The sequence below is a fragment of the Mustela lutreola genome, chromosome 12 (assembly GCF_030435805.1).
Source record: "Mustela lutreola isolate mMusLut2 chromosome 12, mMusLut2.pri, whole genome shotgun sequence".
NCBI classification, from domain to species: Eukaryota; Metazoa; Chordata; class Mammalia; order Carnivora; family Mustelidae; genus Mustela; species Mustela lutreola.
Genome location: NC_081301.1, coordinates 8,245,115 through 8,266,687, shown reverse-complemented (window position 1 = coordinate 8,266,687; position 21,573 = coordinate 8,245,115). Strand labels below are relative to the sequence as shown.

Here is a 21,573-nt window from a genome sequence, read left to right as displayed (position 1 = left end):
GGAGCAGGGGGGCTAGAGGCAGACTCATTTCCCCCGCTTGGCACTTGTGTGGCCTTGGGCAAGTCCCTACACCTCGTGGGGCCTGATTTTGCCCAGCTGTAAAGTAAATGGGTAGGACCCCAGGCTCTCTGAGGTGTCTTCTGGCTCTGACGTTCTCTGTTCTGTGCCTGCCTCTGAGTTGTAAAGAATGAACATTAAGGTGATGTCTTTCACAAAACCATTTTTTGTTCAAAACGGTGAATCCTAGGTAGGGTTCTCAAGGAGAAATTGCAAGAGGCCTGGATGTACGGGGAATAAGATGCACTGGTATTTCTAGGAAGGAGATGGGCGTGGCGGGGCGCTGAGAGGGGTGTGCGGTCCGCGGAGCATCCTTACAGGCTGAGAGGGCGTCCGCAGGCTAGAGAGGAGGCCCGGACCAGCGAGGACCGAAGCTGCAGCGGCTGCGCACTGGCGCGCCCAGCCGGCCGATTTGCGTGTCTCCGCCTCTGCGACGAGCTGGTTGGGTGGACTGGTCCGGCGCCGCACGCGCATTGGCTGCGCGGCCTGCCGCTCAGGCCCAGGAGCGGACGGTTCCTACTGCGGCTGGGCACCGGCTCCGCTCCCGCGTCGGCCCGCGCTCCAGCTGCGCCCGGCCCGGCCCCGGCCCGGCTCGGCCCGGCCCCGGCCTCCGAGCGAAGGCGCCGCTGCCGCCTGGGCCGCTCCCAGGGCCATGAGGAGGCGGCGGCAGCCACTGCGGCCCGCGTCAAGGTGACCGGCCGGGACTGCGGCGGCGGCGGCGAGAGCGGGCGGTGAGAGGAGCGGCCCGCGGGGCGGGGCGGGGCGGGGCGGGGCCCTGAGGGCCGGGCCGCAGGGAGCTGCAGGTGCGGGGGGCGGGACCCGGAGGGACCGCTGGGCCGGGGAGGGGCCTCGGGGAGGGAGGCGGGGCCAGAGGGGCAGGGGTGGTGTCGGGCGGGTTCAGGGTCGCGGGGGGCCGGGCCGAGGTTGCCTTAGGTGGGCTGGTCCGGTGAGGGGTGGGTAGGAAGGGCAGCGAGTGTGGGGGTGGAGGTGGAGACAGGCCGCAGGTGTGGGGGGGCGGGACTGGTGGAGGCAGTTGGGCGGGGCAGAGGGGGCTGCAGGTGTGGGGGTGGGGCCAGGTGGGACCACGGATTTGGCAGTGGGAGGGGGCTGCCAGGTGAGGCCGGAGCTTCTGGAGAGCCCCGGCCTGAGGAAACCACAGGTGCAAAGGGCGGGGCCAGGGAGACCTGCAGGGGCGGGGGGCGGGGCCCCGAGTGGTTGCAGGTCCGGAAGCGGTGCCCCAGGTGTGGATCGGACGGAGGGTGAGTGGTCCCTGGAGAAGGGAACGCAGCCCTCTCCGTTGTCTAGGGGTTTTTGGGGGTGGGCGCAGGAGCTTTGGGCTCTCTGAAGATTCTGGAGGCTTCGAGGGTTGCTGCTGGGCCAGAGGGGCCGGCCAGGCCTCCCTGTGCCTCTCCTGAGGCTAACTTGGGTCTCTGCCGCCCCGGTTATTAGGCTGGTGGCTTCTCTGCCTCGCTGTGCCTTAAGTGGGGCGCGTCGTTTTTCATGTCTCTGGGGCTTTCCCTGTTGCTGTTGCTGGGGGCATGACTTGATTGGGGTCGGCGGCTGGCATTCTTTGGATGATTAGAAATGTGGTTGAGAAATGTTGCTTGCTGGAAGAGTAGTTAGTGCGAAGCTTGAAGGGTCCTGGTACCAGATGCTGCTGCAGATCTTAGTAATGGCAGTTTCCAAAAGACTGACATGGCAGCCTGGTGAGGGGGAAGAACAGAAATGAGGGCTCAGAAGCTTTTGCCTCTGTGTAACCCCCAGAGAGTCTTTCAACTCTCTAAGCTTTGTGTTTTCCTTTGCAAAACGAGCATCTGAGCATGGACCATCGTGCTACCTGCCTTGTGTGCCTCCCAGGGGCCCTGTGAGGATAGGATGGAAAAATGCTTACCCAGCAAGTGCTGGGGTAAAGTTATGAGCCTCCTTCCTCTTTGCCAGTGGGGATGCTGGATTCAGGGACTGAGGGTTTTATTTTTTTATTTTTTTTTTAAAGATTTTTATTTATTTATTTGACAGAGATCACAAGTAGGCAGAGAGGCAGGCAGAGAGAGAGGAGAAAGCAGGCTCCCTGCAGAATAGAGAGCCTGATATGGGGCTCGATCCCAGGACCCTGGGATCATGACCTGAGCCGAAGGCAGAGGCTTTAACCCACTGAGCCACCCAGGCACCCGGGACTGAGGTTTTAAAGGGGAGGTTGGATTTGGGGTATTTCTAATTAGCAGACCGTTTTCTTATTTGAGTTTGGGATGAGGTTTGTGGCAGAATGTCCCCAAGAGACAGTCTCGGATCTGACTTGGATCAAGACCTCTGAGGGAGCTGTGGCAGGGAGCAATGGCAGGTGGAAAGTGAGGAACATTTGTTTGCTGACCTTTAGACCCCAACCCCATTGAGGACTCTGAACTGGACCATAACACTTAGGCTTGAGCCTTATGGAATTTCCCCTCCCCATCCAAGTAGGAACTCTGATTTTACCACATTCCAGAAGAAGACATGAAAAAGAAGGGAATGTGAGAATTTCACTAGCTTCCTGCAGGGGCAGGAAGAAGAAATCAAGCTGAGAGGGCTCTCTCCTATCCTGAAGATGTCCTGTACCCATGTGTGTGACCTTTTGGCACACAGTACCTCTATTGACTGGCAGTTTGACCACTCCAAACTGTCATTTCTCCTACCTGCATTGCATGGACTGAGACAAGGCAGGAGGAGGCTTCTCCTACCACCGGCTTGCATTTTTCTTTACTTTAGAAGCTATGAAACTTTTAGAGGCCAACCACCATGGGGCTGACCTCTGTCACTGCCCCTCAGCTGGTGTGGCGGTGACCCAGTGGCATCATGGGATGGAATCATCATGGGATGTGTTTATACGGCAGGCACCCAGAGGGTCTAGAAGCAATATGTGGGATGTCCCTTTCTGTCCTAGCAGAAACTGTGTAAACGGTTCTCAGAGATTGCTGCCCTCTGGATAACCATCTGTGGGTTCAAAGGAAAACCCAAACTTGGTGGCACACAGAAGTTAGAACATGCATTGAATAATGAGGGGGTCAGCTTTTTGATTATTATTATTAGAGTGACAACATCCAGGGTTGAGAGAGAAACTTCATTAATGGAAAATATTAAAACCAAGGCTTTCTGTGATCCGGCCCCAGTTTACCTTTTTATTTTTTAATTTTTTAAAGATTTATTTATTTATTTGAGAGAGAGAGAGAGTATGAGGGCAGGGAGGGGCAGAGGGAGAGAGAGATTCTCAAGCAGACTCCACGCTGAGCCTGAGGTGGGGCTAAAGCTCAGGACCCTGAGATCATGACCTCAGCTGAAATCAAGAGTTGGACACTCAACTGACTGAGCCACCCAGGCAGGCCGTCCCCCCCACCCCCAAATTCCCCAGGCTACCTTTTAAAATTGATTTTCCTATTCAGTAAGGAGGGCGAAGGCTCTGGCTTGCAAGTCAGATAGGTCTGTGTTGGAAGTCTTATGCACCAGTTTCTCAGCTTCTCGAAGTTTTTTTCCTTATTTGTGAAGCAAGGATAATCATGCCCACCTTGAGAGGTTATGAAGAATAAATGACCCAGGTTATGTGAAAGCACCTGTTATCAGGCACTGAGTGTTAGGGTACATTTCTCCTCTCCCTGTATGCTCATCTTTCAACACCACTGAACAGCATGAAGCATGTAGGGAGAGCAGGACTGGTAATTCTGAGGCCTTCACTTCTTATGTGACCTTGAACAAATCCCTTCCCCAGTTCTCCATTTTCTAGGTTGAATGAGGACGGTGTTAGACTACGAACATCAAGGGTGGTCCTTGCTCTGACATTCTTCTCATTAGTATGCTGTCCATATTTTCCTGAAAGGCAGGAGGGAAGAAATTAATGACCTGTTTAGTTCTCTTTAAAAAAAAAATCTGTCTAGCACTTTGCCTAGTACACAGTAGGTGCTCATTAAATGGTTGTTGAAGGAACAGATAAAGGAGTTTAGGAAGAAGGTATGGCAGATTGTCCCTGATGCTTCTATGTATGTTGTATCTCTGTCTTCAAAATTCTATTGATTTATTTGCCAAAACATATTGCAGCATTTTATTGAAACTGGTGAACCTCAGCACAGAAGACAAAAGCTGTTTCACAGTCCTATCTTACCACAGATTAAGTTCATCCAGTTTTCGTTCATAAGCATACATACTTTCATGGTTGCTGTTATATGTATGTGAGCATATGAGAGAGGCTTGGCAAAAAGTCATGTCTTTGAATGGTGTTTTTAATTTAAAATTTTTTAAGAAGTAAAAAAAAAAAACAACAAAAAAATCACACATGGATTCTCTTTTGAAAGGCAAGTAGTCCAGAGGGGAGCAAATTGTAAAAAGGGTCTTTCTTGCCTCAAGCTGCCAGTCCTTTGCCCCAGGGGCAACTACTATTACCATTTTCTTGTTTGTTATATATTCTTTCTCTTACACAAAGAATAGTGTCTGTACATACTCTTTTTCCTTAGTCTAGTCACTTGATCTGTTTTGGAAATTGTTTCAACATTGGAAAATGTTCCAATTGGTATGTACAGTTCCTTCTTAATAAATGTTTTTGATTGATGTTGTAAGCAGTTCTTTCCTTACGCCCCCCACTGCGCCCCACCGTGATGTTTACTCAGTACTGGTGAGCAGTGGTTGTTGAGAAGAGTAGTAAGGGACGTCCCTTTTTCTTTTCTGGGAAACAAATGGCTTTGGTCCCATTGAACAATAGATTACAGGCAATCCACGTATCTGGATGCAAGGCCCATGACAGAAAGAGAAAGGAAAAGGGATTTGTTTACTAGTGATTGAAAACTGATTTTCCATTCAGCCCTTGACTCAAAGTTCAGCTGTTACTTACTGGTTGCATGACTTGGGACAGTGTCTCTAATCTCTCTGAATTTTACTTTCCTTATCTGCAAAATGGATGATGTTGATAAAGTCTGCCTTTTGGGGTTTTTGTGTGGAGGAGATGAGGTCATGCATACCAAGTATTCGAAGCTATAGCAGCTTGTAGTAGATGCTCAGGAAGGGGTAGCTGGTGTGTTGTTAAAAACCGGACGGAAACTCTTCTATTCTTTGTCAGGAGGTATTTACTGGGCAGTTGAGGGTGAGCCGTGGACAATGCCCAAAGTCCTTGCCCTTGAGATGCCCACATACTGTGCAGGGAGACAGGCACACAAGCCACTGATTGTAGCACAGTATGTTGGGCCCGATGTTGAGGTGGTGAGCAGTATGGGGGTCACTCAGGCTGGAAGCAATGACTTCTCGGGTGATTTGGGAATGGCTTCCCAGCTCAAATATCCCTCAAATATCCCCTCCTTTGTGAAACCTGCTCTGTTCTTTTCGGCACAAGTGACCACTCCTGTTTGTGTTCTCTTGACTTTCATTGTGTGCCTGCCTTGATCGGAGTGTGCATTGTATTATGGCACGAATTGCTTTATGTCTGTGGCTGCTCCCTGCACAAGGAAACTCTCCTACTTCCTTTGCCTCTAAGACTTCAGGGTATGTTCTTTTTGGCCATTGTGATGGGCCTTCTCTCCATCACGGCTGCCGAATGTTGGCAAGCTCTTACTGATAAGCTGTCAGGTCTCTGGTGAAACCCAGTCTCTGGGCTCTGTTCCTTCACTTTCCAAGTATTTGCGTGCTGACTCTGAGACAGGTGTGTTTTGTGCCATACACTAGCTATAGGCTTTAGGTATGGCTGGTGATACTTGTCCAAAAAGTCTTGGGAGATGGGAGAGAAAAGAAATATTTCTCCAGAGGCTCCAGGACAAGAGGGGGAAGCAGAAAAAAGCATGACTCTAAAAATGAACTGCTCACACTTGCTGAAGCCCGCCTTGCCTTTCCTCAGAAGAATGGCTGCTCATCCTTCCCTTGCAGTGGGGTTGTTGAGGAACAGGCTCACGGGAGCTGAGTAGGTGGTCTGTGGATTTTGACCAGGGGTAGTGGGCAGTTGGTTGGGTTGGGTTCTGTGAGGGGCATCCTGGGGCATTTTTAGGGCCACTTTCTTAAAAGGAGAGGGGGTTTTACCTCCTTTATGTGGGTAATCACTCACCAGCCTTGCTGAGTTTCTGCTTTGCACTAAACCCTTTGCTGGATGCTCGGCATATGGAGATGAAGGAGTTCTGTCCCTGCCTTTGAGGAGCTCATGGTTGGGGGAAGAACCACATGCAATCGGAAGGTGACCAGAAGGCGACTGACTATGACAGAAGACCTTGAATGAAATGGCCAAGCAGATTCATGCTCTGGAGCCAGGCAGACCTGGGCTCAGATTCCGGTTCTTCCATACACAAGGCCTTGGACAAGTGTCTGCCTCTCTGTGAATCTTGGTGTACTGGTTTACTGAAGATTCAGTGAAATGATGCAGTGGGATGTTTAGCGTGGGGCCTGACAGAGAGTTGATGCTTACAGTCTGCTCGTGGCTCTTAGCCGCGGTTCTTAGGGAGCACTGAGAAGCACCTCTCCATCTGTTTTCTCTGGGTTCTAGTGTGATGGTAATGGTGCTAGTGTGGTGGTGAAGGTGATGGTCACGGTACCCGAGAAACCAGCTCTGAAGTCACAAAATGTTCAAGGAGTTCTAGGGACACCCCTCATAAGCCCTGTTGGCTGCAAGCTATGGGTTTGTCCACACGTGTTTCCTCCTCCTTTTGCACATGAGCTCTTCTCAAAGGTAGTTTCCCACCCTGCACCATTGTGAGCACCTTTTATTCTTTGGGTCGCCTGCACTGATCAATTCCACGACTTTTCCCCAAGAGGAGGCACAAGCCAGGCTTATTTCATGTGCACTTATGGAGGAGAGCCGAGGCCATGAAGACCCAGAATGGCAAATCATCCCACGGTATTTCTACAGAGTTTTAGTTCTTTATATTCTTTACAGGAGATTTTTCTCCTGACATCAGAGTGATAGCACAGAGCTTAAAGACTCTGGAGTCAGGCCAGTGCAGGTCTGGGTCCTGACTCTACCATTCACCTCTCATGCCTTTGGGCAAGTGACCACTCCTCTGTTTCCTTATTGATACAGGAAGTGTGATGGTACTTACCTCCATGATTCCTGAAAGGCTTCAAGGAGTTGATGCAGAATGGGTCTTAGCATAGGGTTTATACATGAAAACCCAGGAATTGTGAGCTGGAATAATGTTCTCTTCAGCCATTGTTAGATGTTTGGGGGGGCTGTCAGTTGTCCATGAAAGTTTATGTGAGTTATTGCACAAGGAGTATATTAAAACTCAGATGTCCTTGGTGGCAGTGGCTAGTAGGAACCCCCAGGTGGCAGGCAGAACTCAGCCTTTTTTTTTTTTTTTTTTAATTTTTATTAACATATAAGGTATTATTAGCCCCAGGGGTACAGGTCTGTGAATCTCCAGGTTTACACACTTCACAGCACTCACCATAGCACACACTTTCCCCAGTGTCCATAACCACCCCCCACCCACAACCCTTAGTTTATTTTGTGAGATTAAGAGTTTCTTATGGTTTTTCTCCTTCCCGATTCCATCTTGTTTCATTTATTTTTTTTCTTACCCCCAAACCCCCCATGTTGCCTCTCATCTTTCTCATATCAGGGAGATCATATAGTCATTGTCTTTCTCTGATTGACTTACTTCTCTAAGCATAATACCCTCTAGTTCCATCCACATCATTGCAGATGGCAAGATTTCATTTCTTTTGATGGCTGCATAGTATTCCATTGTGTGTGTGTGTGTGTGTGTGTGTGTGTGTGTGTGTGTATATATATATATATATATATATATATATATATGTATCACATCTTTATCCATTCATCTGTTGATGGACATCTAGGTTCTTTCCGTAGTTTGCCTATTGTGGACATTGCTGCTATAAACATTTGGGTGCACGTGCCCCTTCAGATCACTACATTTGTATCTTTAGGGTAAATACCCAGTAGTGTGATTGCTGGGTCGTAGGGTAGCTCTATTTGAGGAACCTCCATGCTGTTTTCCAGAGTGGTTGCACCAGCTTGCATTCCCACCCACAGTGTAGGAGGGTTCGTTCCCCTTTCTCCACATCCTCTCCAGCATCTGTCATTTCCTGACTTGTTAATTTTAGCCATTCTGACTGGTGTGAGGTGGTATCACATTGTGGTTTTGACTTGTATTTCCATGATGCTGAGTGATGTGGAGCACTTTTTCATGTGTCTATTGGCCATCTGGTTATCTTCTTTGCAGAAATGTCTGTTCATGTTCTCTACCCGTTTCTTGATTGGATTATTTAGAACTCAGCCTTTGTTGGGACTACAGATGCAAGCTTTGACTCCCACAAAAGCAGCTGCCTATTGGTGAGGGAGAGGATGGAGTAACCCTGAGGGTGGGCCCTGACTCGCGCTGGTCTGGGAAATGAAGGCTGCATTCCCAAGTTCTTTCTGTTCCTTGTTCTGTGATTCCATGTAAATAGAGGGTCTTTAATGTGAACTAATACAACATTATACTTTTCCTCCTTAGGATTTAAATATTTCTATTATAAGATTTTATTTGAAGGTTAAGACAATTACTTGAGTAATCAGAAGAAATTTGTATGTTTGGCCTCAGTCAGAGTTTTGTTTGAAAATCATCTTATTAGAGATGAAAGGAAGATTAATGAGTGTAATTAAATTCATGTTTGTTGAATGCAGTGATTCTCACTCACTCTTGTATAAGCTTGGTAACTAGGTCAAGAGAAATCTGTGCTTTTGATACATTTCTGAGTAATGAAATATTTACGGAAAACAAGTTAATAAATTCAGGAGAATATGCTGTCTCTTTTTGTGGCACTAAAGTTTGTTATGTGAAATTAGTGACTTTCACTCTTCTGAGATATTTTTTATTTTGTGTCCCTTCTGTGACTGTGTTTTGTCTTTCCTCTAGGCACTTTCGGTCCACTAGCATTTGTAGATTGTGCCCCCACAGGCTCCCATGGCACCCTGCTGTAGCATTATAATAACACTGTGTGACAAATGATGGCTTCCTGGTGACCCTCCCCCTCCCCCCTCAATTTTTTAGAGGAAGAGCCTATATTTGTTCTTGCCATCTCCCAGGCCTAACCCAGGGCTAGTACAAGGCAGCCAGAATGCTCTGAGCATGTCATTCCTTCTGCTTAAAACCCTTCAGTGGCTTCTGATTTCTCTTAGAAAAAAGACCAGATCACCCACATGGCCTGCAGAGTCTAAGAGGATATGCTCGCTGATGTGTGTCTCCTGTGGTGCAATGTAATACAGTCCTGTCAGATAGTGGGCTGGGGCTCCTTTGCTCACCATCGGGGCCTTAGTGCCTGGAATAGCACTTGGAATGTAGTGGGTCCCCCATAAATGTCTGTTGAATGAACAGAGGAAGTAAATGGTGAGTGTCCAGTAACTGATTTTTGAGTCTAGAAAATGGGAAGGTTGTTGCATCTGAGGTCCCTTCATTATAAAATATCTCGACACTTAACAAAGTCTCTTGACACCTGTTTTTTTCTGCCTCATATTGATTCTCGCAGGGCAGTCTCTGAAGTGCAGAGAAGATGGAAGGTCAGGGAGAGTAAACAGATGCCGATGCCGTGGGAGAGGCAGAGGCCCCCTAGAGTCTGCTTCAGGGTGGGGTTTCTGACAGTGGACGAGCCATAGAGGATATAAGGAAATAAGGATAGGGATTCTTTGGAAGAAGCACTCGACATAGTTTGTGTTGGTTTTAGTTATTTTAATTTCCTGATAACTGAACTTAAGGAGTTCAGTTTGAAATGATGGGTTTAAGGTGTGGTTTCCATTCTAGAGAGGAGGAAACCCTGATCTCTTACTTGTAGGTGGCTGAAGTACTTAATTACTTAAAGTAGTTACTGACCATGTGCTGATTGGGTGACAACTAAGATTAGAATTTGTTCTTGTTGGGAAGCTTTTTGATAAGATTGGAAGTTACTTGACGACTGATCTATAGCATTCTTTCGTTCTTTCAAAAGATGTGGCTGGTCGGCTGGCCGCAGTTAGCTTATTTCTTGATCTCTGCTGTCCCCGCTACAGGGTTCTTTCGCAATGAGCGCTGCTGTGGCCTTTGCACTTGTTAGATGTAGTGTCTTATCCGACCTGAAAGTTAGAGGGCGTTGAGGCCACTCTTCCCACCTTGCAGCTGAGGGTGGGGACTTTGCCAGGGCTTCATACTCAGGTGTCCTGATTCCCCACCCAGAAAACCTGTGGACTTTAGCCCATCCATGTGCACCTTGCACTTTCTTTTTAAACAACTGCCTGCTGGTCATATAACTTTGCACATAGACCATGACCATATAGAAGCATTTATCTCTGATGAAAACCTCTGTGTCAAAGTCCTTTGTTGAATCAACAGTGTGAGTGTGTGGGAAGAGGGACTGAGGCCTGACTTAGTTTATAGCTCTGGGATCCAGTGGTGCTGGCTGGCTGAGAAAAGGCAGTGCCTTTCTGGTCTGTTGGCAATACGTGTATTGATCTTAGGGAGTTTCCTCATGATCTTAGGGGGCTTCTTAAGGGCCGAGAGATACATAGAACCTAGTTTTATCGGTATAGCCAGTATCCTTGTGGGACAGGGAGAACAGCGTGGTATTATAGAAAAATCACCATTTAGGAAGTCAGAATGCCAAGTGTGTCAGTTTGCTGTGACACCTGCTTTCCAAGTAAACAGGAATATCCCTGGTGTGTATGCATCCTTTCTTCGGTAGGAAAACCATAGTTTTATCCTCTTCTTTCTTTTTTTTATTAAGTAATTTCTGTGCTCAATGTGGGGCTCCAGCTTGCAACCCCAAGATTAAGAATTGAATGCTCTACAGACAGAGGCAGCCCCATGGAAAGCCTCAGTTTTAAAATCTGAGATTGCTTTTCATGGGTAGAGTCAGCGTAAAGAGAGTCGGATGATTTGGAAGTGCTGTCGCAATAATGAAAGGGAGTCATATTCCCTGTTACTGCCTGTCTTCCAGTTCGTCTCTCTGTCCATCCATCCGTCCATCCATCCAGTTCTGTTCAGGGTCTGCTGAGTCTGTGTGAGGCCACAGTACAGGAAAAAGATGAGTCTGGTCCTTGCTATCTTTTAGCTCATAATCTAGTAGCATAGTTAAAGAAGTATAAAAATAAGTACAAAAACAATAACAAACAAGTATAGAAAACATTAATTACAGCATTGACGATGGCTATAGAAAAGGATTACAGGGTATGTAGAGGCTGTAAACAGGGCAGTATTGGCCGGGAGGCCCAGAGTGGCTTCCCAGAGGAAAGACTGGTTAGACTTGACCAGGTGAAGAGGTGGCAGCTGCACGGTCACGGTCCCCACTGGGGCAAGGGCATGGTGGTGAATTCAAGATGTAACAGGAAGCCAGTGTGTTTGGAGCACTGAGTGTGAGGGAGACGCCATAGTGTTCACACCCCAGTGGGTTGGTGGTCACGGTGCTGTTTTCTTGACCTGTGCAGGTGTTGCCTGACACATCCTCTACTTGCTGACTCTTTTTCAGAACGCCCATCTATCACCCAAAGCGTCTGCTATTGAAGCAGTACCTGCCGTGGTTTCCAGGATAGCAGGTGGCTTTATTTTTATTGCTTTAAAGATTGGTTGCTTCCTTTGCTTCTTGATCTCATTAGTGGTTTTCACTCATGAAGTAAACATCTACTGAGCATGTTACTGGGCTTGACACTGCTGGCTTTGCCCTCAGGGGTCCGCAGACATGACAGAGAGGCGTAAGTAAATGATGGTGGTGCTGTGTCCGGGGTGGAGAGTAGTGGAAATGGAAGCTGGTGGGGTGAAATCCGACTCCCGGGATCTTAAGGAGAGATTTTCAGTTTCTCAGGTGAAGAGGGACATGAGCAGAGGAAACAGATTATGAGGAATAAGAGAAGCAGGAGAGAGCAGGCTGCGTCTCAGGAATGATGAGCCGGTGTGGTGTTGCTGGAGTGTGAGGCTCTTGAAGACAGAGAGGAGGAGGTTGCGGGAGACGAGGTTGGAGAGGTGGTTTTGGGTCAGTACTCAGAGGGACTCAGAGATAACGCTTGGGAGTTCAGATGTTATCCTGCGGCCAGCAGAGAGTCATTCTGGAATTACAGGAGGAGGGAAACACTGCTCATTATGATCCTGGTGTAGAGAATGGTTGGTGTGGGAGGAGACTGGTGTGTGGGAGATGAAGCGAGGGGATGTCATCCCTGAACCTGGCTGTGGGGTTGGAGAGGAGGAGGCAGGTTCAAGTGAAACTGAGGCAGAGGCCTTCTTCACAGATTTAGCAGATGGGAGGCATGGTCAGGGTTTGTCACTTTAGTGATGTGAGGGGCTGGGCCAGTCACAGAGATAAGGAATGGGAAAGGGGTAATGAGTAGAGGACGGGTAGCGAATTCAGGTTTGGCAGTAGCCCAACTGAATTTGGGGTGCTTGCGGGATAGCATTTGGCAGTTGGCCTACTAGTCTTGGGCTCAAGGAGAGGTCTGGGCCAGAGCAGTGGTTCTCAGTCTTTGGGGCATCAGAATCCTCTGTGGTGTCTGCGGGACAGAGTTTGGTCATCTGTATGTTGCAGTTTTCACAGGTGGTTCTGATGCCCTATTGGTCTAGAGAGAGAGACTTGGGGTCCTCCTTGTATAGCTGGCCCTGGAAGTGGTAGGAGATGGACAAATTATCCAGGAACGTTCTATAATGTGAGCAGAGGATCTTGAGTGCTGGGGAGCACCAGCGTGAAGGGTAGAGAGCACAGTGGAAGGGCCAGCGAAGGAGTAAGAGAAGGGTCAGTGAGGAAGGAGTAACCCAGGAAGATGATGGTATGGAAATTGGTGGTTGGGCCATCCCCTCCAGCTCTCTCTGCAGGCCCTCTGCCCCTGCCTCCCGAAGCTGGGTGCTCCGGGGCCTCCCACTGACACTCTTAATTTCACTAATGCTGAAGCCAGTCTCACACGAGGGAGGTTATTTGTTATTTTGCTTCTGTGTGCAAAAGACTAAGGGAGGCTCTTAGCTGCAGCCAGTGTCTGAACCCTTCAGCTTCTCTTAGAACCTTCTCAAGCAGTCTCCTCATGCCTTATACTGGTGGTCTTTTGGTCTCTGGCTCCTGAAATCTCTGGCTCCTGAAGCAGGAAAGTTGGGGCCCCATCTGGGTCTGAGTCAGGAACCTTGGTGGGGAGGGTGTGTGTCTAGACCCTAGGAAAGGGAGATATCAGAACTATGGAAGTCCTGGGAAGATGATAAAACCATGTAGACTGGACTAAGGTGGTGTGGGAGCCCTGTGACTGGGACGTGCATCCTTGGCCCCCTGTGTATCCTGAGCTTGGGTAGCAGCTCAGAGCCTGTTGTACAATCTCCAGAAATTATAGATGGGTCTCAGAGTTAGAGCACGTGAGGTTTACTCAAATTGCTCATGGAGGAGGATCCTGAATTAGGAAAAGTGGAAGTCCATCCCGCTGGTTAGCCTGAATGCCTGAGATCAGCTTTTAGAACCCAGTGAAGAGCCTTTAATCTGAGACAGTCAACAAGAATCTGGTATCTGATCCTATATGTCTTTATTACCCTGAACCCAAAGACCTGGAAGCATGGGATGGGCAGAGACCTGGTTGGCACTGGCCCTGGTGCTGAAAACCACCGCTGAGTGGTGGTGAGAAAGGATCAAGGAAAATTCAAGAGGAGTAGCTGTCCTTAATATCAGGGTCCACCACCCTAGTATGAAGCCATTTGCCCCACAGGAAAGGAAAATGAAGAAGGATTAATGTTAATTGAGCTGAAAACCTTCAGTGCTTAGCAAAGAGAAGGGAGCAGATGAGGGGGTGGGAGTATGTGTACTAGCAGAGCATAAAACGCCATTCAGCTCTTGTGGGAGGAACATAGAGAAATGGTTCAGAATTTGGGGCTGACTGAGCTGGGTTCAGATTCTGCTTTTGCTCAAGGACGCACTATCATAGCCAGTGAAGATGCTCTTATGGATGGTGTGTTCCTGGGAATGTGACCTAAGCTCCTGGGGCCTCACTCACTAGGGTTAGTTTTCTCACTCTAAGTGGGTGGTATAACATTGCCCACCTTAGGGAACTATTGTAAGGACTCAGTGGTATATTAGCATGGGGAAGGTGCTTATCAAAGTATCTGTCACAGAATAATGGCTCAATAACCGACAGTAATAATGGTGACAACAACGACAACGACGATGATACGGTCCTCGTGTGAGTACAGCTTGGATACCTGCACTGGAAGGAACCCCACCGGTGTAGCACATGTATGACGTAAAGAGGAACTTCAGTAAGAATCAGTTCAGCTGTGTGAACATCACCATATGGGAGGGAAGACTGGATCCGCTGGCAAAGATTCAAACACTGAGAGGATAAGTGTGACCATGGGGAATCCCAGAAACATTATGTGATAGGAAATGAAACAGCACTAGGCCAGGAACTTTGATCAAAGGAGTTTTGTTGGCTGTAAAGCAGAGAGGCAAAAGGCTCCTGGATCAACAGCTGGAGGTGATAAGGACAAAACAGTGCATTAGCCTTTGTCTTTAGTGATGGTGTGGATTTGTATCACCTCTTCTCTCTCCCTGAGTATTTTGCTGAACATTGGGGGAGGTGGCATTAGAGATTATTTTTACCTGATGTTTGTTTGTTAATGCCAAAGTCTCAATTTTTTTTTTTTCCCAACGTCTCATTTTTATGACTAGGCTTGTTACTGAGTAGCCTCCTATTAAATGCTTTTTGAATGGATAGGATGAAAATCATTCGGTTGATAAGCCATCATTTAATTTCTGGCTCTTTCCAGGGAAGTCTAAACATAGTAATAGTGACAATACCATGTCTCCAAATGTTGGCAATTCCAGTGAGATAATCTATAAAACTTGGTAAAATAGTGATATTCATCTGGAAAAATAAATTGGTAGAAACATTGACAAATTTATAGGGCAATGAAATGGCCTTCATTCTCCCAGATTCCTGTTCATTTCAACAAATATTTGAGTTTGTCTGCTGTGTATGAAAACAGTGCTGGACCCTTTGTTGGGGGAATATAAAAATAGATATTGGTTGGGTATATTTTACAGTACATATTCTCATAACCCTTATCTTTCTCCTTAGGAGGGAGCCGTCTCTGTAGTTCGGGGTACGAGTGACAGAAAACTAAAATAACAAAGACATAAATAAGATAGAAATTTCTCTCTTATGTGTGAGAAGTCAAGAGGTAATCAGGTTGGGGAGTTAGAGAGCCTACGTGGTTAGAGACTCAGCTTCTTTCTGTCTTGTTCCATGATGAGGTTCTCTTGGGAATGGCTTCCAAGTCTGAGGTCACTTCAAGTCCTGAAATGGCTGCTGGATCTCTAGCTTTTTGCATCTGCATTCCAGCCTTTAGGGGCCATTTTCCAGAATTTGTGCATGATAGTTTTTGCAGCCCATTGGCCTGATCTTTACCATATGGCTACACCGAACAATAAAGGAGGTTGGGAAATATAATCTCTATTCAAGGTAACCATATGTCCATCTAAAAACCGGAATTTCTGTTACTAAAGAAGGAGAAGAAGATGGCTATTGGGGGCCAGCTTCACCATTACTGGCCCTGTTTAACAGATGTGGAGTCTCAGAGTAGAGATTAACCAGGTATATATGGCCTATAAATGGTTGAACCTTCACAACTTACAATAAAGCAATAATTTATTCTTTTTTTTAAGATTTTATCTATTTATTTGACAGAGATCACAAGTAGGCAGAGAGGCAGGCAGAGAGAGAGAGAGGAGGAAGCAGGCTCCCTACTGAGCAGAGAGCCGGATTCAGGGCTTGATCCCAGGACCCTGGGATCATGACCTGAGCTGAGGGCGGAGGCCTCAACCCACTGAGCCATCCAGGTGCCCCAATAATTTATTAATTCTATATGGTGCTTGGGTAAGAGCAGGAAACTAGACTGGAAAAGAAGTGGGTTTTTTTTTTTTCCCCCTAACTTGTCCAGTAGCTTAATTCATGAGCCATCAGAAGTTACACAATAGCGAGGGAGGGAACGATTATTACATTGTTGGGCCACTTGGCTTTCAAAGCTAGAAAGAATTGCTTGACCTCCTGTTGCAGTGGAAACTCCAGCTGAGTGTTAGTGAAAGGAGAAACCTGGAGTTAAAGACAGGAAGATGTATGCTGAGCTCTATCGTGGGATCTAGAAGAGGTGGGCTGCACGACTCGGGTTGGGAGTTAGGAGGCAGAACTTCCCCTGTCTACTTTCTATCTTTGTGTAATGCCTGAGTCACAGACAAAGGACTTTATTACTAGCATCAGTGTGTATGTCCATTTCCCTTACCCCCACTTCCCATGGGGGTGATTCCATAGGTTGGGATGGATGCTGTGCACTGTCACAGCTGGGAAACACTGATCTGGGGGACCTGTGGCTTTATAGCAGGCAGTAAGTAAGCCTGCTTTTCAGCCCTGAGGGAGACAGTGTCTCATCCCCCCAGGCACAACCCTGAAAAATGGGCTGGTTAAAGGTGGTCAGGACCTTGCATTCTTGGTATGCCCATGTGGGAGTGCCAGAGACCCTGGAGGAGAGCCCCTAACAGGTGGTTGCTGGGATTAAATGGGATAATGTGTGCAGAGCATGTGCCAATAAAAACACATGTTTGACCAGGGGCGCCTGGGTGGCTCGGTGGGTTGAGCCTCTGCCTTCGGCTCGGGTTATGATCTCAGGGTCCTGGGATCGAGCCCTGTGTCGGGCTCTCTGCTCGGCAGGGAGCCTGCTTCCCCCCTCTCTCTGCCTGCCTCTCTGCCTACTTGTGATCTCTCTGTATCAAATAAATAAATAAAATAAAAATTAAAACAATAAAATTTATAAAATTTAATAATAAAAATTAAAAACTCTTGGGGCACCTGGGTGGCTCAGTGGATTAAAGCCTCTGCCTTCTGCTCGGGTCATGAACTTGGGGTCATGGGATGAAGCCCCACATCAGGCTCCCTGCTCAGCGGGGATCCTGCTTTCCCCTCCCTCTCTGCCTGCCTCTTTGCCTGCCTCTCTGCCTACTTGTGATCTCTGTCAAACAAACAAATAAAATCTTAAAAAAAAAAATTAAAAACTCTTGACCAATATTAACCCTTATAATGTCTGTAGGCTCTGAAAAGACAAGCCCAGCAATGACATAGTTATCACAGTGCTTTCTACCTGGTCTTCAGTGTTTAGATAAGACAGAAGGTTCTAGAATGGATGGGATGCTGGGCAGACTGACAAGGAAAGACTAACTCTCCGTTGCTTGTGTATAGCTTCTTGTCTGCTTTTCTTTTCTTTCTTTCTTTCTTTCTTTTTTTTTTTTAATTTTCTTTTCTTATATACATTTTATACCCAGTACTTCCCTAGGGCATGTACTCTGCTAGCTTTTGGTAAATTATTTATAATTCTCTTTTTTCTTATGTGTAATCAAATGAAATCTATTTCTTGAGCTTAACATTTGTGGTTTGCTTAACTTTAAAAAAAGTATAGCAAGTTTTCTTAAGAAATAGGTTATTACTTGCTTATACATGTATTTAATAAAATCCTGGATAATTGACTCCAAACTAAAATGAAAGTTTAAATCTGTATGACTTATAAGAGTACTATAAAAAAATGTAGAGCCTGGTGATGTTTAAAGGTGAGCTCAGCTTTCCAGTGTTATAGAAGAGGAAACTGAGGCAAGAGATAGGAAGGCAGTCACTGAAGCGTGCTGAGTGACAGATGCTGTGCCGGGCCTTCACCCACAGCCCTGTCTGAGAAGCCTTGAGTGCATTAGGGTGAATAGAGAGAGGACCAAAGAGAATCTGTCTACAATTTTTAGGTAGATATCGGGCCAGACCTCACCTGTCCTCAACTGAAAATGAACAAAAACGAAAAGGAGCGCTAGAGAGGAGGCACTCAGGATCAAGGGAAATGAGCAAAGGCATGCGGGAAAAAGAGGAAGAGCAAGCTTTGGGAAAACGGTTTCCCAGCTTCAAACATCATCTTCTTTGTCCTCTCAAGAAGTTCTCGATGCTGTGAAAGGTGAGACGATGATGAATCAGCAGACAGAGACGAGGAAGGGGCTTGTGGACTCAGAGCACATAAGGAGATAAAGCACATGGTGCCCGCATCTGGAATTGTGGCACTGCCGAGAAAGGGCGTCAGGAGGAGGACACCGGTGCTCTCAGAAGGGACGAGAAGTAGCAGAGGAGGCCCCAGATGTGGATGATGGACCTGACTGGAGATGGGCACACATGGCATAGAAGGAAGCCACGAGCTTTCTGAACGGAAGAAGGACCCGAATCTGTAGATTATAATGGCTCATTGAGAACTAGGCAAAATTAGCAAAAATTAGCTACCACCTTAAATAGCCAGGTGAAGTAATTTTTTCACTTTAAGAATAAGGAGAGGATACCACTAGCATCCAGGCAGGAGGTGAGGAAATCAAAGAAAAAAAATTTAGCTAGGCTCAGACTTACCTACAGCATAGGAGCCGGAGAGCAGGGAGGCAGTGCCCATTGAGTTCTGAGGGAAAATGCCGTGACCAAAGAATTTTATTCTCTGTCCCGTTTTAGTTCCTATTGGATGGTAACAGAAATTCTTTTCAGTTGTGCAAGGACATACCTTATGTGTAGCTTTTCCTACACCTATGCACCATTTGGGGGGGAAATACTGGAAAGCATGCTTGTGTCACTGAGAGATGAATTAATATAAAAGACCGTCCATGGGCAAGTCAAAGAAGGAAAGGACCGGCAGTGAGAGTGGAACCATTGAAGTAGAAAATGATTTCAAAGTAGTAGTTGTGATGATGAGTGTGAAATATAATACACATGAAATCATGGTGAGAAGATATAACATGAAGCCATAATTAACAGAAAAAGCAGGAAATCCTGCTTTTTCCTGTGCACATGAGCACACTCTGCCCTATACAGAACTCTACGGACACGGGGGAATAAAAGATTTGAAAGCAAGCTCTCTGCCTGCCAGTCTGCCTGGGCGTGTGTTTTCTAACCAATAAAGTGCTGTGCAGGTGTACAGTATGCCTGGGGCCACTTTGGTGGTGACTCCTCTGGGCCTCATCTTTTTGAACTGCCCTGAGAGGTTTGCTTGGTACCTTAATTTTTTTTTTTTTTTAAGATTTTATTTATTTATTTGAGAGAGAGAGAGGGCGAGCCCACAAGTGGTGGGGAGTGGCAAAGGGAGAAGGAGAAACAGACTCCCCACGGAGCAAGGATCCCAATGTGGGGCTCAATCCCGGAACCCCAGGAGCATGAACTGAACCAAAGGCAGCCAGCCGCTTAACTGACCGAGCCACCCAGGCACCCCCTGCACCGTCATTCTGTAGGACGGCATATTGCTGATGGAAATGTAAAATGGTGTAAATACTTTGGAAAACAATTTGGCAGTTTCTTAAAAAATTAAACATCAAGTTACCTTGTGACCGAATAATTCCATTGCTAGGTATGTACCCACGAGAACTGAAAACAGACACTTACGTGAAAACTTGTACGGGCATGTTCATAGCAGTAGCAGTGTTATTTGTACTACACAGAGCTGGGCACATCCGCAGGATGCAATATTATTTAGCTACAAAATAACAAAGTACTGATTCATGCTGCAATGTGGATGAACCTGGATGCATTCTAGAGAAACCAGACACGAAAGGCCCATACTGCATGATTCTGTGTTTATGAAATGTCTAGAAGAAGCAAATCTGTGGAGACAGTAGGTTAGTGGCTGCCAGGGAGATGATGGAATAGGATTGAGTGCTAACTGGTACAGGGTTTCTTTTGGGGCTGATGAAAATATTCTGGAATTAGGTAGAGAGGATGACCATACAACTTAGTGAATATGCTAAAACCTGCTGAGTTCTACAGTTTAAAAGGGCCCATTTTATGGTATGTAATTATGTCTCAATTAAAAAAAAAATAGTTCTTGGGGGCGCCTGGGTGGCTCAGCGGGTTAAGGCCTCTGCCTTCAGCCCAGGTCATGATCCCAGGGTCCTGGGATCGAGCCCCGCATCGGGCTCTCTGCTCAGTGCAGAGCCTGCTTCTCTCTCTCTCTCTCTTTCTCTGCCTGCCTCTCTGCCTACTTGTGTTCTCTGTCAAATAAATAAATAAAATCTTTAAAAAAAAAAAAAAAAAAAAAAATAGTTCTTTTCCGGGGCGCTTGGGTGGCTCAGTTGGTTGACTGGCTGCCTTCGACTCCGATCATGATCCTGAAGTGCTGGGATCGAGTCCGGCATCGGGCTCCCTGCTCGGCGGGGAGCTTCTCCCTCTGACCTTTCCCCTCTCATGCTTGCTATCTCTCATTCTCTTTCTCTCAAATAAATACATTAAATCTTTAAGAAAAATAGTTCTTTTCCTTATTTTTTTATTTTTAATTTTATTGTTTTCCCCATTTGTAGTATTTAAATTCAGTTAATTAACATAAAATGTATTATTGGTTTCAGAGGTAGAGGTCAGTGTTTCTTCCGTCTTACATAATACCCAGTGCTCATTACATCACGTGCCTTCCTTAATATCTTTCACCCGCTTACCCCACCCCCACCTCCTTCCCCTCCAGCAGCCCTGTTTGTTTCTTGTGATTAAGAGTCTCTTATGATTTGTCTCCCTCTCTGCTTTCATTTTGTTTTATTTTTTCCTTTCTTCCCCTATGATCCTCTGTTTTGTTTTCTAAATTCCACTTATGAGTGAGATCATATGATAATTATCTTTCTCTGGTTGACTTATTTCGCTTAGCATGATACCCTCTAGTTCCATCCACATCATTGCAAATGGCAAGATTTCATTTTTTGATGGCTGAGTAATATTCCAATGTGTGTGTGTGTGTGCACACGCGTATGTATCTCCCACATCTTCTTTATCTACTCATCTGTTGATGGACATTTGGGTTCTTCCCATAGTTTGGCTATGGTGGACATTGCTGCTGTAAACATTGGGATGCATGTGCCCCTTCAGATCACTACATTTGTATCTTTGGGGTAAATACTCAGTAGTGTGATTGCTGGGTCGTAGGGTAGCTCTATTTTCAACTTTTTGAGGAACCTCCATGCTGTTTCCAAAGTGGCTGCACCAGCTTGCATTCCCACCGACCGTGTAGGAGGGTTCCCCTTTATCCACATCCTCAGCAACATCTTTTGTTTCCTGTATTGTTAATTTCAGCCATTCTGACCCGTGTGAGGTGATATCTTATTGTAGTTTTGATTTGCATTTCCATAGTGCTGAGTGATGTTGAACATTTTTTGTGTGTGTCTGTACCTTCTTTGGAGAATTGTCTTTTCATGTCTCCTGCCCATTTATTGATTGGATTATTTGTTCTTTGGGTGTTGAATTTGATAAGTTCTTTATAGATTTTGGATACTAGCCCTTTATCTAATGTGTCATTGGCAAATACTTCTTCTATTCTGTTGGCTATCTTTAGGTTTTGTCGACTCTTTCCTTTACTGTGCAAAAGCTTTTTATCCTGAAGTCACAATAGTTCATTTTTGCCTTTGTTTCCCTTACTTTTGGAGATGTGTCTAGCAAGAAGTTGCTGTGGGCGAGATCACAGACGTTGCTGCCTGTGTTCTCTAGGATCTTGATGGATTCCTGTCTCAGATTTAGGTCTTTCATCCATTTTGAGTCTATTTTTTGTGAATGGTTTAAGGAAATGGTCCAGT

At 46.4% G+C, this 21,573-nt stretch overlaps 1 protein-coding gene across 12 annotated transcripts in view; it reads left to right on the top strand.

Moving 5' to 3' along the window:
- Nucleotides 1–563: 563 nt before the first annotated feature.
- Nucleotides 564–21,573, top strand: part of RALGPS1 (Ral GEF with PH domain and SH3 binding motif 1) — a 272,513-nt gene continuing 251,503 nt past the window's right edge. For 8 of the 12 annotated variants that reach the window (XM_059143178.1, XM_059143180.1, XM_059143182.1 and 5 more), the window contains exon 1: nt 564–788. The gene's annotated coding sequence lies outside the window, so the exon portion shown is untranslated. Of the gene's footprint in view, nt 789–1,197; nt 1,317–11,487; nt 11,555–21,573 lie in introns of those variants that run through there. The other 4 variants (XM_059143179.1, XM_059143176.1, XM_059143177.1 and 1 more) reach the window with 3 other exon arrangements.